Consider the following 13,615-nt stretch of genomic DNA (forward strand, 5'->3'; position numbering starts at 1 on the left):
CCCCCCTAGCACTTGTTTTGATGACTTAACTACATCTCTTCACTTCCCTCTTCAAAACTCCTTAGTGAGTTCCCAGTGCATTTAGAAGAAACTCCAAACTTCCCATGGCCTACCAGGCCCTGCATTATTAAGTGAAAAAGAAATGACGTGGCAGGCCCAGTATGCAGTGGGTGCTGTGTAGCTCTTAGCCTCTGCCCTGCGCCCCTTAGCTCTCCCCTGTATTTCACTGATTGTCTCGCAACTGCCAAAGGCTTTCTGTCTTTTCATTTGACATTAATCCTGTCAACTAGATAACAGACCCCATGCTCAGCCTACTCCACTGCCCTCCCCATCCACCACAGATACATCACAGTGCCACGGTCTATACTCCCATATTTCAGCCTTCTCCTGCACGTTTGGGAAGTAGGGCTAAGGTGTAAATTAAAGGACACATACCGAGCGGCCATCACTAGTATGTGACACCTGGCTGTTGTTGAGCCTCAGGAACCACACCTGCAGTCTGCCCATCCGCCCAGGCACCTCCTTTTGCGTTTTCCTATCCTGCTCCGCCCTGCCCTGGGTGCCTGGTTCCTGGCCCTTCTTTCTCTGCTTTGTAGATAAATGCCCCCTCCAGTTTCCACTTTTGCTGCTCCTACCTGAATTGATTCTTACCCAGCCAATGCTACTTAACCTTCTCCCTTGTCTGTCCTGTGGGAGCTACTCCCAACCCCCAGCCCCCCAGGTAGACAAGAGGGGCTTGCCTTTTCTTCAATCACACTTAGAAGCCGTGGTTTTGTGCCTTTCACTTCCCCATCTTCAGTATAGATGAGCAGTTCTCAATCCTGGCTACTCACTAGAGTCATCTAGAGGATGTTTCTCCAAGTGTGGGCCCCAAATGAGTATTACGAGGAAACTGGTCTAAATCAGTGGTTCTTAACCCTGGGCACATAACCCAGGGTTTTAAAAAATACCAGTGCCTACACCCTATCTTAGAATGTTTGAATGCTCATCAGTAACGTTCCCCTGCCCCCAACACTATACTCTGACACTGTCCTTTCACTCCTCCCAGTTAGCTAAGCTCTTTGCCACCTCAGGGCCTTTGCATGTGCTGCTTTCCTTTATCCAGAAACCACCTTTCTTGTGCACTTAAGAATAGCTAAGCTTCCTTGGGACACATGGGTGGCTCAGTCGGTGAAGCATCTGGCTTTGGCTCAGGTCATGATCCCAGGGTCCTGGGATTGAGCCCCGCATTGGTCTCCTTGCTCAGCGGGAAGCCTTCTCTCTCTGCCACTCTGCCTGCTTGTGCGCACAATCTCTCTCTATTTGACAAATAAAGAAATAAAGAAATAAATAAAATAGGTTTTTTAGGGAAAAAAAAAAGGGCTCATGCTTACCGAAGACTGACTTGAACTGAGCCCAAGAACCCCCCCCCCCCAAAAAAAAACCCCCAAAAAACAGAGTAGCTCGGCTTCCAATTTCGTCAAGCCTAACAAAGTCATCACCACCCCCAGCACTTCCATTTCTGGGCTTCCTGGCATAGCTGTAGGCCTACATATATCATTCGTTCCACAGTCTTCCTCTTCCTCTCTCTTTTTTTTTTTTTTAAGATTTTATTTATTTATTTGTCAGAGAGAGAGCGAGCGCGAGCGAGCACAGGCAGACAGAGTGGCAGGTAGAGTCAGAGGGAGAAGCAGGCTCCCTGCGGAGCAAGGAGCCTGATATGGGACTCGATCCCATGACGCTGGGATCATGACCTGAGCTGAAGGCAGCTGCTTAACCAACTGAGCCACCCAGGCGTCCCTCCTCTTCCTCTCTTGAGGACCCTTCATAGACTTGCGCCTCAGGGACTGAGAGACAGGAAATTGCTGTGGTTCTTTGCATAGGCTCCAACAATCAGATTGCCTGGATTCAAATCCTAGCTGTGCCACTCCTAGGTGTCCAAAGTTGCGCAAAAGTATATTGACCTCTCTAGGCCTCAGTTGCCACATTTTGTTTGTTTGTTTATTTATTTATTTAAGCAGTTGTTGGGGGAAAGGACAGAGGGAGAGAGAGAATCCCAAGCAGACCCTGTGCTGAGCGTGGAGCCCAGCGGAGGGTTTGATCTCACAAGCCTGAGATCACAACCTGAGCTGAAATCAAGAGTCAGATGCTCAACCAACTGAGCCACCCAGGTGCCCCAGTTACCCCATCTTAAAGTAATAATAGTACCTTTCCTCACTGGGTCATCATGAGATGGTATCAGCTAGTACATTTCAAGGGCCGGGAACAGTGCCTGCTGCGCAAGTGCTAAATAAATAGCAGCTAGTATAATTACTCCAAAACTTCCACTGGCCTCCAGGTCCAGACCTCTTCCTCAGCCCTTCCGCTCTCAGTAGTTGGCCACACCCTTTGCTTTGTGAAAATGTCAAAGTGGTTAGCCAAAGCAACCCTCAAAGTCTTGCTCTGCAAATCAAAATGTCACAGCTTTACCTCATCCTTCCCCCTTCCCACCCGTGTCAGAAGTAAGTGGTCTTCATTCTTGCCTAGGCTAACTCTGTCACTGTGCTTTGAGTCCATCTCCTCCCACTCTCACTGGACTTGTTCCCATCATTCACCACCGCCACCCCACCCCGCCCCCTGCCTTGCATCTTCAATATCAGCCATTCATTAAGTATTTATTGAGGCCTCATATGTGCCAGGTGCTGTTCAAGGTGCTGATGATATAGCCACCATGGGGCAGGATGGGGTAAAGCAGATGGAAATAATGCACAAGGTAACTGGAGAGTAGGACAAACGCTCTGGAGAGAATAAGGCAGGGTGACGTGCCAGAGGGCACAGCAAGCAGACTTGGTCAGGGAAGGTTGCCTTGAGGAGATGATGGTTGCCAAGACCTAACCAGGAGACCAACGGGTCCCATATTTTGATTTGAAGGATGATTGCACAGTATATAAGGCACTTGCTCCCCTAAAAAGCCAGCTATACAAGATCTGGCAAAGAACATTCCAAGCAAAGGAAAGAGCAAATGCAAAGCAGCTTGCTGTGTTCAGGAGACAGACAGACAGAACACAGTGGGGTGGGGGTAGGGGTGTTTGTTGAGAGGTGGGCAGAGCCTGCGGAACCTGGGAAGGAGGCTGCCTTTTATTCTACAGGCAACAGGAAGCCATGGATGACTTCACTCTAGAACTTCATGATTTATGCTTCTTCTTAATAACAGTAATAGTCGCAAACAATTACAGCTATCATTTACTCCAGATGCGGTGCTAATACATTTAACCTCACTTTCAGCCTTGACAACGACTTTATTACGGACTACTTTATCACCCTTCCAGAGTTGGGTAAAACAGGCTCAGAAGCACTACTTAGCTTGGTACTTGGCTAGTGGCAGACCAGAATATGACCCCAGACCAAAATTTGGGCTTTTACATATAGCTAGTATCTGCCCAGCTGGAGAGGGGATGAAAGTGGGGGTGCTCCTTGAAATCTCTCTTCAAGCTACATCCCAAGATTTCACATCAGCCAGGTGACCTGCCGGTAGGACAAATTAACCTGACTCTGACCCTGACCAACGTCTCCTGGCATTTCCTCTCTCCCATCAGCCAGACTGGAACCTTTGATTATTTTTGGTCCCTGGGCCACTTCTAATCAGTCACCAGGTGCAATTCAACAAATATTCATGGAGCGCCTGTAAGGGTAGGCCACTATGCAAGGTTCTGAAGGAAACCAAAATAAGTTGAACTGGTCATCCTAAGTCATACATAATATTTTTTATAAAGACAGAGGGAAAAAAGAGGGAAGGAAAAGGAGGAGGGAAGGAAGGAGGGGAGGGGAAAGGGTGTCATGGGACATTCTCATGGGGCCAGATTCAGGCTGTTCCTAGTCCCGTCCATCTGACCTTCTTTCCTCCTTCCCACTGCCCACTTCCCAGGCCCACCACCAAATCCAAACACTCATTACCTCAGGCCTGGCATGTCCTGCTTACTCCCTTTCTGACTAATTTTTCAGCTCCCTTTCAGTTTATTCTACACACATCACTGCCAGACTAATCCTCCCAATGTAATGCTTTGATGTCATTCCCCTCATCAAAACCCCTCAGAGTCCTGAGCCTCCACTTAACCACAGAAGTTCCAGTTCTTCAGCCTGTGATTAAAGCTCTCCTTAATTTCTTCCGCCCACCTCTCTGGCCAAAACTCCCAGTCTTGACCTTATCATGCCCTTATCTTCCCTAAACTCCTCTTGGGCTCAGTCTGTGTCAGTCGCTTGGAACTCTAGCCCCCACCACTCCACCTGCCCAAACCCTGTCAAGCCCAAATGTCACCTCCTCCAGGAAGTCTACTCCCACAACTCCTGCTTCCTCTGAACTCTCAGAACCTTCCATTTGTACCACTGTTTTAACACACCACACAGAAAAGGTGTTGTTGCCCATCTGGGACAAGAAGCATCATGAGAGTAGGAACCAAGCTGGGCATATTTTGGATTTCCCCACAATGCCATTTCCCTATCAGTGCTCAACGATATTTTGTTAATAAATAAAGACTGTCCTTCAAAGCACTTAAAGACACAAGTCTGTATACAATAGGTGTTTCTGAAATATGAATACATTTATTATTCATACTGAGCTCTATTAACTTGAGGGAAGTTCACTTGTGGGTGTGTACAGGGTACTTGGTAAATTATATTAGTGTCGTCCAAAAAGTTAACAGCTTTTAACAGCCAACCAGTTCTATTTTCTTTTGTTCTGTAACCAACAAAATCAGCCTTGCTGAATTAGCTTTTTAAAAGTGATACTCAAGTTTCCTCAAAAAGTTAGAACTACAATATGATCCATCAATCATACTTCTGGGTATAAGATCCAAAATAATTGGAAACAGGGATTTGAACAGATGATTTGCACACCCACTTTGATATCAGTATTATTCACAATAACAAATGTGTCCATTTGTTCAAGTGTCCATTGACGGATGAATGGGGAAACAAAATGTGGTATCTGCATGCAGTGGAATATTATTCAGCCTTAAAAATGAAGGAAACTCTGACTCATTATAGCATGGAAGAGCCTTGAGGACATTATACTCAGTGAAATAAGCCAGTCATAAAAGGACAAGTACTGTATGAGCCAACTTGTATGAGGTACCTAGCACTGTCAAATTTATAGACAGCGAGTAGATAGTAACCACCAGGGACTAGGGGAAGGGAGAAATGGGAAGTTGTTGTTTAATGGGTATAGAGTTTCAATTTTGCATGTTGGAAACATTTTGGGGCTTTGTTGCACAACAATATGAATATATTTCACAGCACTGAATCATACACTTAAAAATGGCACAGACCTGTACCCCTGGGGATAAAAATATATGTTTATAAAAAATAAAAAAATTATTAAAAAAATGGCTACAGTGGTAAATTTCATTACTTCACCACAATTTTAAGAATTAAAAACAATTTGTAAGTGAGTCTCCAAAGGTAAATTTAATCACATCACCCCTCTGTTTAAAGCCATTTAGTGACTTCCCAGAATTGGGACCCACAAGGCCCTGCAGGTCTGAGTGCTACAGACTTCCAGCCTCCTAACCCTAACCTCTCTCCGCTTCAGCTACACGGACTTGTTCCTTGACTGCTCTCAGCCCCCTCTCACCACAGAGCCAACTCCTCCCATGCTACAGTGTCCGCCAGAGCATCATTACAGTGTGATTTACACATTCATTATTGGATCAGGCCGCTCTCCCACTGGGTCAGTGACTGTGGGCAGAGACCATGGTTTATTTCCCTTACCGTGGTATCCCCAGCACCTAGTCTAAAGTCCAGCATCCAATAATCCGTGTCATGTACAACTCCAGTGTTGGCAGAGGGGAGGGCAAACATGCGTGGCTGCTGCTTGTCAAAGGGTAAATGAGTATCACCTTCCTAGAAGCAATGTGGTCATGTATTAAGAGCCTAGAAACATTCATAGTAGCAATTTTGCTTCTAGGAGATGACCCTAGAGGAGCACAAAAGGTTAAGTCCACACAGGGTCATCCTAGCATTATTCATTAGAGCAAAATCTGGCAACGATCAGAACCAGAAGATGGGTAAACACGTTATATATTTTATGGATAAAATATGCAGACTTTACAAATAATGCTGCTGAGGAATGGGGACAGGGAAAATGCTAAGAGGTAACATTGAGCAGAAAAGCAGGCTTCTGAGTAGATATGTACCAAATGTCCCTAAATTTAAGAAATCAGATATAAAGATAATACATAAAAATTAAACATGTGATGTATAGCATGGTAAATAATTAAAAAGTGGTAAAATGGTAAAAAATTAAAAATAGCATATATTTGTATATATTCTGTAGCATATATCTGAAAGTTGCTACAAGAGTAGATGCTTTTTTTTTTTAACCAAGGTTCTATTTAAATTTAAATTAGTTAACATATGGTGTAATATTGGTTTCAGGAGTAGAATTTAGTGATTCATCACTTAGTATAACACCCAGTGCTCAGCATAACAAGTGCCCCTCTTAATGCCCATCACCCATTTATGTAGCCCATCCCCCCCTCAGCTCCCCCCCCCCGCAACCCTCAGCTTGTTCTCTATTGTTAAGAGTCTTTTATGGTTTGCCTCACTAAGAGTAGATCTTAAAAGTTCCCCTCACAAGAAAAAAATGTGCAATTCTGTCGTAATGGATGTTAACTAGACTTACTGTTATCGTTTCGCAATATACGCAAATTCACCTGAAACTAATATAATGTTATATATCAATTATATCTCAATAAAAAGTAAAATTTAAAAAATAATCCATAGGCACAAAAATAGTGGAAGTCGATGCTCCATTCTATAACTAGCTGTTACCCCCTGGGTGGTGGGATTTGGGGCTGCGGTGGCTCCAGAATGTCCATTCAGAAAGAGGCTAGTGACTTTGTCTTGAAACTGGAAGCTGTCTTTGCATAGCAAACCGAGTTTTTCCTTAAACTGCATGTATATTTGGAGAGACTTTGGGGGTGCTGTTGGAGATTATGGTAAAGTCCCCCAAGCCACCCTCCAATGCCAACCTAAATTATTTCTTTACCTTCATATTTGGTTCTCTAAATGTTTTACAATGAGCATGCATTACTTTTTTATATCAGAAAAAGATTAAAGAAAACATTATTTCATAAAAGAAAGAAACGTCTGTGTGTTGGAATGAACAGACACAGTGTCCTTCTGGGGCTTTTAGGCGGCTGGAGAGGGCCTCTAGGGCACAGAGCCTAGCCCACTCCATACCACTCCCTCACATCCCCGGCCTGCTCTGTCCCCAGCATCTGCAAGCTGCTTCTAGCTTCTGGCATCTGCAAGCTTCTTCTAGCTTCTGGCGCGTCAGACCAGCACTCCATCAGGCAGCCGAGGGGCCCTCCAGCCAGCCTCACAGCTCCCTGGGGCATGAGGCTGTAAACCACATCCTGACACAAAGCACACTTGCAAGGGCCATTTGGTGACCACGGGCCACCGCTCTACCTCTAACGGTGACCCTCGTTCCCAGGAGCAAGGATCATTTACTGATTGTAGTTGTGGCCAGTAGATGGCAGAGGAGAGTGTTCCCAGTTGGAAAACGGTATTTGAAACTGCAGTTACTTTTCTGGTTTCATGATAATTTCTTTCTATTTTGAGGAACTTTATTGACTGTCCTCCTTAAAATCTCTTACTTATGGGCTCAAAAGCCAGCAAAGACAAAAACAGTCTCTCAGAAATTATCTAAAGGCCATGGAGCTTTCAGCCCCATCTTGCTGAAAACAGGCAGAATTAAATATCACTTTCCTCTCTTTCTTCCTTCACCATCGCTCAGTGTTGCAAGTTATTTAGCAAGTTTCCACAAGGGCGGGAAGTCTTCTTGCAGAAAGTTGATGAGTCAGGTCTTCAGAGAGGGCTAAGCAGGGAAGGAGGGATGGAAGCCATAAGCAGCTAGAAGAGGGGAAGGCACAGATGTGAATGGGAAGGCACAGAATATTCTCTGGCCAGACAACTGGAGAGGAAGTGGAAAGAATGAGACCAAAAGGCTTGTTATAGGTTGAATTGTGCCCCCCCCCATTCGTGTGTTAGAATCCTAACCTCCTACCTGTCATTTTGACCTTATTTGCAGATGTCATCTGTCAAGTAAAACAAAGTTATTTTGGAGGAGGGTGGGCCCTAAATCCTGTATTACTGATGACCTTATAAAAAGGGGAAATTTGGACACAGAGACACACAGGGAGAAGGTCATGTGAGGATGAAGGTAGAGATCTGGGTGCTGCATCTACAAGCCAAGGGACACCAAAGGCATCCAGCAAATGGCCAGAAGCTCTGGGAGAAGCCTGGAGCAGAGTGTCCCTGGCAACCCTATGAAGGAACCAACCCTGCCAACCTTGATATGGAACTTCTGGCTTCTAGGACTGTGAGAGAATAAATATTTGTTGCTTAAGCCACCCAGTCTGTGGTACTTCATTATGGCAGCCCTCAAAAACTACACTCTTTGGGGCAAGGTTCTAGGAAAAATGAGATGATGGCGGAAAATGGAGGTATTTCCTCTGCTTCTCCCCAGGACTCATGTTCCCGCTCTAGCAATCTGTCGCCAACAGCCACACTTAAGAGTTGTCTCCACCTACTGTCCCCACTTCTTCACCTCCACTCACCCCTTACCCTTTCTGGCCCTTCCCTCTGATACCACTCTCATCAAGGTCACCAGTAATCACCATGTATCCAAAGCCAAAGGTCATTTCTTAGCCCTCACCTTCTCTAACTTCTCAGTAGCACTTCCCCACTTCTGGAACACTCCCTCCATCAGACTGTCTGGACCCAAACTCCTGGTTTCTCTCCCACTTCACCCACCATTCTGTCGCAGGCTCATCTCCCTCCCTGGTCCTGTTGGTAAATGACAGCACATCCTAGGTCGTAGGCCTTGGACTTGGGCCACTTCTTTTCCTATTCCATAATCTTGCTCTGAAAACCGCACTCACTCCTCTGTCTGCTGTTGCCACCTGTCCACTAGTGAATCTCAAAATTCTGAAGCAGTGTCCTTCCCCGCTACCTTCTGCTTCAGACACATTTACAGTGGCATCACATCCCATTCAGCATACTCTTCAATTACTTCGGGAAAAATGGAATATAACCAGAAAAATCCCTTAAATATCCCAAAGTGAAATAATGGTCCCAGGAAGCAACACACACACACACACACACACACACACACACACACACACCATACAAGAACAGCTTTATTTTTTTATAAAGATTTTATTTTTAAGTGATCTCTCCACCCAATATGGTACTCGAACTTATAACCCCAAGATCAAGAATCTCATGCTCTACCCACCCAGCCAGGCACCCCACGATCAAGAATCTCATGCTCTACCCAACCAGCCAGGCACCCCACGATCAAGAATCTCATGCTCTACCCACCCAGCCAGGCACCCCACGATCAAGAATCTCATGCTCTACCCAACCAGCCAGGCACCCCACAATCAAGAATCTCATGCTCTACCCAACCAGCCAGGCACCCCACAACAGCAGCTTTAAATGCATGACCTATATCTGCCCAGACAGATGGTCATACCATGATAGCTATGGAAGACCTGGGACTCACTGAAGGAGCGGCAGACCTACTTCTTTGTCTCACATTCTTTCCAGAGCCCAGGCTCAGTTGCAGGTAGAATCACTAGAATACTTTCCATCATCATCTTTTCTTTCTTTGGCAGCATGAGTAGACTTGAATTCAGATAAATCAAACGCTTATATGCTTAAACTCAACACATCACAAACCAAACTCACTGTACCCCCATAAACCTCCTTCTCTTCCTGTGTTTTCAGTGAATGTCAGCTCCATCTATCCTGGCAGTCCTCATGTCCTTTCTCTCCTTAGACAGACAGGGCAAGGGGTGGCCCAGGGTTGGCTGGTGGTGTGCTTGGCATCAGCCAGTGAGCTAACACAAATGGCTTGGTGCAGGCAAGAGACCAATACCTATGTGAAGCGGCCCTGGCTGAGATTTAGACTTAATCTAGTGATAATCTAGGAGACCTAGAATGCCAGGATGGCTTGCTCTGTGAAGGCAGGCACGGGACATACTATTGAGGAACGTAAGCCAGAAGCCCTGCCCACCTACCCAGCCAGAAAGGCTCCATTTAAGATGTCCATGAAGACTCTCGATGACCCTATGTTTGATATAGCACTCTCCTGTGTGACTCTTGTATAATTTGCCTCGGACAGGTCTTGTAGAACTATGTCTCAGTTACTCTTGGGCGTTGGCAAACTATGGCCCTCCATCTGGTTTTGTAAATAAATTTTATTGGAACATAGCCATGCTTATTTCTTTACATGTTGTCGATGGCTGTTTTTGCATGGTAAAAGCAGCGTTGAATGGTTGCAACAGAGACCCTGTGGGTTGCGAAGTCTAATATATTTACTGTCTGGTCCTTTACAGAAAAGGTTTGCTGACTCCTGCTTTAGACTGTGGTGGTATGAGACCCTCCCCCAACACTGGAGGCTGGGGCTTCTTAACAGAACACCCACAAACCTGGAGGTTGGCCTTGATAGTAAGTACATATCATGTAGCTGTAGTGTTTAACTTCTAGGAATTTATGTATATATGCTCAGAACAAAAAGAGAGATTTTTAAAAATGACTAAGTGCAGGGATTTCGGTCTCCTACCACTCAGCGAGCACATACCTAAACAGAGCATGAACTACACAGGGATTGTGAATCTGCTGTTCCCTCAGTCTCTGTCCCTGGGCTTCTCAAATGTGTATGTCTCAGAGCCAGCCAGGAAATGGGGCTAAAGCAGCCAGTAGGATGGAGCAGGCCAGCGGCTCAAATAAGGTGAAGCCTCAGGAGCATATCTCGTTGGCCTAAGCAGACCACAGCCCATCAGGCCAGGAGGTGAGGCCAGCTGTTTTCGTTAGTTACTGAAAGATTGCCGGGGAGCTGCATGACTTAATGACCATGATGATGGGCTCTCCAGTCGCCTGACCTGTCCTGATCCACAGAACCTCCAGAGGTCCTCATTTGGGAAGACTCAAAGCCCCTGCAAAAGATGAAGCAATTCCTGTTTCAAGTCAACAACCGGAGTCTCTAAGGGGAAGAGAAAGGGAGAGAGTTGGAGGCACTTTGGACCCGAGTTTGTGTTAGTATCCTGGCAGGGGCCCAAGCTCAGACCCTGAGAAGTAGTAATTACAACAAACAATGAAGCACTTTATGTATATTAACTCATGTAGCCTGGGTGACCCCCCTATGAGGTGAGTATTATTATTATTCCCATTTTACAGATGAGCTCCATGATAAATTATAGATTTCTCCAAAGTCGTAGGCCTAGGAAAATAAGGTCCAGGCTTCCCAGGGGCCATGACAAAGGCTGATGACTGAAACGTGCTAGGAGAGGATGCCATTCTTTGGGGATGGCCCACCATTCTAGTCAGATGTTGTGGGAGATGCAAGCAGTGGGTTAGTGATCATCTCAGCCTCAGTGACACAGCCTGGTGTGTCCCCGGGCCCTCCTGACAAGTTCCTGGAGTCAGAGGGCAAGGGAGGGAGCTGCATGTCCTGAGCCAGTCTCCTTAGAAGACCTTTCCAATTACTCCAGACCAGCCTTGTGCTACAGCCCACAGGGTCGTCTGAGGCCTGCTGTCTCTCAGCTCCCCAGCTGGAGGGCATAGAATGCTGGCTCTGGCCATGCACTCACAGACTCTGGTGTGGAGGAAAGAGTGGCACTTGGTAGTTCTTTCTGACTGGCTGTAACCCCAGAGAGGGAGGTGGAATGCTGGAAAGTGGCCGGGCCCACTGTTTGGCTAGCAACTTGCCCACCATGGGGAACCCAATTGTGGGACCCACTCTGTCCCTCTAGTTTTCCAGGTGGGAATGTCCACAAGCAGGTGTGGGAGGGACTGCAAACACAGCTACTTTTAGATAGATACCAGGTTTGCATCTACCAAACATGGAAGGCTTGGAAATTTGAAGACTATGACCAGTTCAACCTGGAGCCCAATTTCCTGAGTCCAGCCACGGAGAGAGACCTCAAGGCCTAGTTGTTCAGTTCCTTGGATGCCATCTTGGGCCACCTCTGTACCAGCAGGTCCACCAAACGGATGTGTTGCTCGGATTCGTAAGAGTTGAGGAGTATCATGGATGGATAACCACCAGCAGAAGCAGGACCCATGTGCCCTGCCAGGGGGAGAGAGGCATGTGAAGCTCTCCTTAGTGGTCTGCAAAGCGGTCTCCCATCTCACCTTGGATTGCAGTGTGCTGTGGGACCACTAGGTGGCAATGTTGGGTCACAAGAGGCTCTGAGAAAGCAGGCCACCTTCAAGCCCCAGCCCTAGAGGGTGAGAAAGCCTCTAGGGGAAATCTGTGGTCTGGGAATGTTTGGGATTTCCCTCCCTGGCAGGAAGAATCTGTTCTAGTCAGTCATGGAGGCCTGGCCTGGGCACCTCATGCTAGCTGTTGCAAAGAGAGGTGCACAGAGGCAAAGAACAGAGGCCTAAAGCAGCCCTTGCTTGATTCCAGGCACCAGACCCTGGGCAATTAGCTGGACCAAGCAAGAGTTAAGACCAAAATGCAGAATCAAGCAGGTGTGGAACCAAAATGATACAGGCAGGAGGCCAGCCAGAGCAGCAGAGGACAGGGCTTTGGAGGCTGTCTTGGCTCCTGGATTCGGAGGTTCTCTGGGATATTTTAGGAAGGAACTTTGACCTCAGGGTATGTGTTAATTGGGGTGAGGTGCGATTAAAGGACCCAACACAGAGCAAACAGCCCAATCAGGAGATTGGGTGTTATGTTTGACACCTCCCTCTCACTTTTCCTCAACCATGTCATCCCCAAGTTCTTTCATTTCTATCTCCTGAATACCCCTTGAATTTTTTCAACTTCTATCCAACCTTACTACCTTTGCCCTAGTCCAAACCTCTATCATCTCTCCTTGGTGGCTCTAAGATCAGGTTACCAGATAAGATATGGGATGCCCCGTTAAATTTGAATTTTGAGTGCATAAAGAATAAATTTTAGCATATCCCAGACAATATTTGGGATAGAATTTTACCAAAACTTGTTGTCTATCTGAAATGCCAATTTCAGTGGGCATCCTGTTTTCTTTTCTTTTGTTTATTCATCTGGCAACCCTCCCAAGAGCCTCCCCAGCCTTACACTTCTACAACCCATTCTCTACAAAGTGGCCGGAATAAACTCTCAATAATTCAAATCTAACAATGTCACTACCCTGCTCAAAGCCTTTCAAGGATTCCTGATCACCTAGGGATCAGGTCGAAATCTTCCATGTGGCCCTCAATGCCCTTCAAGCCCTGACCACCAGCCAGTTCTTAACTTCATCTTCTCCTGTCCCTCCAAATGCACACTGTGGCTGCAGCAAATGGAACATTCTATAGTCCTTACATGTGACCCCATGCCTTCATATATACCCATCTCTATCTATTCCCTCAGCCACCTAAAGAACTCAGTCAATCAGCAAACTCAACCCCTACCTCTTCTCGCCAAGCTTTCCTGCCATGTCCCCTGCCTCCCCTAAGCCAAGCAGTCCCCCTTTGTGCCACATAATCTTGAACAGAGCACTTATTTAAATGCCCCGGGATGATCTCTTGGTGTGTCTATCTGCCCCACTGGACTACAGCACCCTGCAAGGTGGGGTCTCTGTACTATTCGTCTTTGTACCCACAGTGTATGACACAG

Source organism: Mustela lutreola, chromosome X (assembly GCF_030435805.1).
Source record: "Mustela lutreola isolate mMusLut2 chromosome X, mMusLut2.pri, whole genome shotgun sequence".
In the NCBI taxonomy this organism is placed as follows: Eukaryota; Metazoa; Chordata; class Mammalia; order Carnivora; family Mustelidae; genus Mustela; species Mustela lutreola.